This window comes from Alexandromys fortis, unplaced genomic scaffold, assembly GCF_014885135.2.
Source record: "Alexandromys fortis isolate MF-2015 unplaced genomic scaffold, M_Fortis_MF-2015_v1.1 scaffold_64, whole genome shotgun sequence".
Taxonomy (NCBI): Eukaryota; Metazoa; Chordata; class Mammalia; order Rodentia; family Cricetidae; genus Alexandromys; species Alexandromys fortis.
The window spans coordinates 3,166,096-3,170,025 of NW_026067976.1; the positions used below are offsets into that span (position 1 = coordinate 3,166,096).

The following is a 3,930-nucleotide window of genomic DNA, read 5'->3' on the forward strand; positions in this document are numbered from 1 at the left end:
TTTTTCTTTTTAAAAAATGTATGCTTGTTTTGTTAAAAAATTAATCTTTGGTAATTGTAAGTTTTGTACTTGTAATCTTTCTCTGAGCTCTGGTCATTAGATTCGGTTCACAAAAATTTGGATGTCTTTTTGATATAAATAATGTTAAAACTGTTTTATGCTGTTCTTTATTGATGTGCAGGAGTGTCGGTTACCACCGGGAGGGGCTGGGACTGGACTCCCAAAGAGAAAAGGAGTTGCGGGGAGGAGCACCGAGGTCAGATGATGATCACCAAGGCTGTCGGCTACAATAAGGTAGGTTGTGAAACATGGATACTTATAGAATGTTTCATATTGTTGATTTTTGAATTTTGGCCTCATTGTCTTTGTTAAAATTGTTGACTTGGAGTTTCGGTCTGACAAGAATGTGGTGTGTGGTTCTGGTCTTCTTAGAGATGCAGGCTGTTGAAGTGTGAGTTGGTGGTCGGTCATCCTCAGGGTGCTGGTGTAGATGCAAGTAATTTAGAATGGTGGAGTCTGTCTGGTCAGAGATACCTGGACAGTCCTGGATGCTTCGGAGGTCTGTAGAGGATGGCATTTGAAATGAAAATTTGAAGGGCTTGTATTGTGCGGAGACTCTGGGATTCTGGCAGTGACCCAGGATCTCCACATGGATGGCAGCGATGCTGACCGCTGGGTGGGATGGCCCCCAGTGCAACACCGGCTGCCTGGGTCTGGTCCGGACTGTGGACGGACGGGAGGACCTTGGAGGATTGATTGTACCGCTTTGCCTGGACGGAGTGGGGTCAGTCTTTTGCATGTCCCTCTTCCACAGAGACCAATCACTTTGTGGATCTGGTGAGGCCTGCTGTTCTGATGCTTCTGCCTCGGGTGCTGTGCAGACCTGGGTGTGACTGTGTGTGGGCTGGTCTCTGTCACTTTTCTGTTTTGTCTGGACTTGAGTATAGTTTGTTTGTTCTTCTGGGATCTCTGATTGTATTGATGGCTGGGTCAGCTGTGGTATCAGTTTGGGAGCAAGGGGGATGTCCAGATCCTTGCACGGAGCTGCGGCCAGCTTGTTAGCTCATTATATATAAAGGTCTGAGGATATAAAAGTTCATAAACATTAAAGGTTTAAAAAGTAATTTAAGATAATACTAATAAACAGTAAAAACTATGACTACATGCTGTTTGGGTTGCAGGCTCAGGACTTTCTGTGTTTTTGCTGGGGCTCAAAGGTATGAGTCTATTTTTACTGTTGTATAGATATCTGTTATTTGCTACTTCTATAGTATAGAATTTAATATGGAGGGGGTGCAGAAGGCATCACCGCTCCTACTTGTTATAATTGTGGAAAACCTGGGCACATTCAAAGGGATTGCAAGAAATCCAAAAGCTCAGGACAAAAAAAAAAAAAGTTTACCGGGCATATGTCCTCGGTGCAAAAGGGGAAAACATTGGAGTAGTGAGTGTAAATCAAAATATTATAAAAATGGCTCTCCTCTCACTAAAGAAGGAGAGGAAGAACCTAAAGAGCCAAAAAACTAGAACAGGGATGTTCTAATCACCTCGGGACGAGGGTATGCTTGTGTGTTTCCACAGAATGCTGACTCCCCCATTTGGATCCCAGATCGCCTCATCCGACCTGCTGTTGCAAAACAGAAGAAGGAAAAGACGGTGGCGGAAGCAGAAAAAGCAGCTCCAGCAGCAAATGAAGAAGTCTTCAAAGAGAAGAAACTAGAGCAGCTTTAAGTATAGTAAAAAAGGGGGGGCAAAAGCAAGGGGCCATTTTTATGGGAAAGAAGAGATTTGCATAAAAGCAGTATGCTCTGCAAAGGCTCCTTGTGTCTCTGCTTAGAAAGAGAGAGATTTAAGGAAAAGAAGTCAAAGTCCAGAGAGGAACCACAGGAAGGACTTTGGTAAAAGTTTTCATGTTGTGTGGAAAGTAAGAGAAGGCAGGAGACTGGAATAGTGAAGAGAAGGGAAGGGAAAGAGGAGTTCGTCTAAAGTAAAACGTCTGGCTGGGCCAGAAGAGCAGAGGGTGACAGGAAAAGTCTGACCGAGGGTGTGTGGGAAGTTGTAGAAGGCCAGAGGGGGCGCGAACTGTATTTGCTTTGGTTTCTCATACCTGCAAATACTGAATTTGAAAAGAAACCGTAAAACGTGTTGGAAATTTGACTATGTTAGGTTAATTCTGGTTGGATTTCTTCATTTCAAAAAGAAGCTGGAAGCAAAAATAAATGTGCTGGAGGAAGTAGTGCTCGCTCTTGGTCAGGACATTGCTAATTTAAAAACAACTCTATCGACACGTTGTCATGGTAATTTTAAATCAATCTGTGTCACACCATTACCTTATAATACTTCACAGCCATGGGATAAAGTTAAGGCTCACCTACAGGGATTGTGGCAGGATAACGATATTACTCATGATTTAGCCTCATTACAAAAGGATATTTCTGCTATGAGTCAATCTCATTTACAATTAGGGGGACTGCAAGATTTGGCTTCACAATTGGAACGTGGACTTAAGAGCCTTAATCCCTTAAATTGGGTACAGTACTTTGTATTCATTGGAGTAATTATACTCTTGATAGTATTGGTCATCTTTTTATTCCCCTGTCTCTTAAAGTGCTTATTCTCTTCATTACAGGCAGTGGAACAGGAGGTGTTCGAGCTTCATTTTAAAAATAAAAAAGGGAGACCTGCCACGTCCACAGCAGTGACTGCCGTGTAGTGACAAAATGCCTCTGCGCTGGCTTTTGCCTGCTGAAGGATTGGGGTTAGAGCTTCTTGGAGCGAAGCCCCAGGTGGTCCCCCTGGCAATCAGCAGTCCAGAGAGGACCTGATGCCCTAGGCAAATCTCGTATCTGGAGATGGCCTTGAGAGCGAGCCCTCCTAACACCTTGCCTGATCTTTCTCTGTATTTCTTAACTTTCTTGTTTATAGCTGACCGCTTACCAAGAGATCAAAGTACGTCCTTGGCTCGGCTCCACTGTTCAATAAAGCAGTCCTTGAGGAACTGAAGTATGCCCCACGCCACATGAGCCTGGGAAACTTTATTATTTATGAAACAGAAGCGGCTAAGGTTAATATGTTACGAGGGAATCATCAAGGTGAATCAGATTTAGAGAAGAAAAGGAGAGTTAGAGAAAATTCCCCTTTATGAAAAGATTAGCTAGATCTCAGAAACCCTGGAGTCTTTATAATAAGAAGGAAAGAAAGGAAATTATTGATAACATGAGACTAGTTTTAATATATTGGTATAAGAACTATCATGAGAAAATGAGAAAACTATTAGGAGATATGGAACAAAGAATAAAAACTATATAGATGGAAAGCTAAACACAGGACCCTGAGAACTAGTCACCCACGGTAGAAAGTAAATAATGGTGTGAGACAGAATTCTAAAAGACAAAACAAAACTAAAAGTCCTTGCCAACATCTTGAGCACGGAAGGGGGAACACGTAGAAAGGAGCACGTAGAAGAAGCTCTATTTTGGTTATGCTTAATCTTGATTTATGTCTGGAACCCTGAGTGGGGTGATGTAATGCACCTGCCAAGTTCTTTGATCTGTTTTGTACAAAAACTGAAGCTTTGCAGAAGTAAAATTGCAGCAGATTTTCACTACACAGTGTGTCTGTCTGTCATTTCCCTTGCGTCGTATCCTGGCTATCCTATCCTTCACCCTGGTCTCCCGTGGATGGTGGTCTCCGAGAGGGACGGTCCGCGGCACCATGTCTGCTTGTGCACCGCCATTCCCCCTGCTGGATGATAAGGGCCGGAACCTCTGAACTGGAAGTCACCATCTCAGTTAAATGTTTTCCTTTGTAAGAGTTGCAGTGGTCATGGCGTCTCTTCACAGCAATGGAAACCCTAAGACAAAGAGGAAGAAGAGGAGGAGGAGAGGTTTGGAGAAGAGGTATTTTTTTATTTTTAAGCAGCTAGTCATG

General features: G+C 43.1%; 1 long non-coding RNA gene across 1 annotated transcript; it reads left to right on the forward strand.

The window, feature by feature from the left end:
• Positions 1-6: 6 nt before the first annotated feature.
• LOC126510701 (uncharacterized) lies at positions 7-2,815 on the forward strand. The gene is made up of 2 exons (XR_007594467.1): positions 7-2,530; positions 2,630-2,815. It is a non-coding gene; the product is annotated as an uncharacterized lncRNA (long non-coding RNA).
• Positions 2,816-3,930: the final 1,115 nt, after the last annotated feature.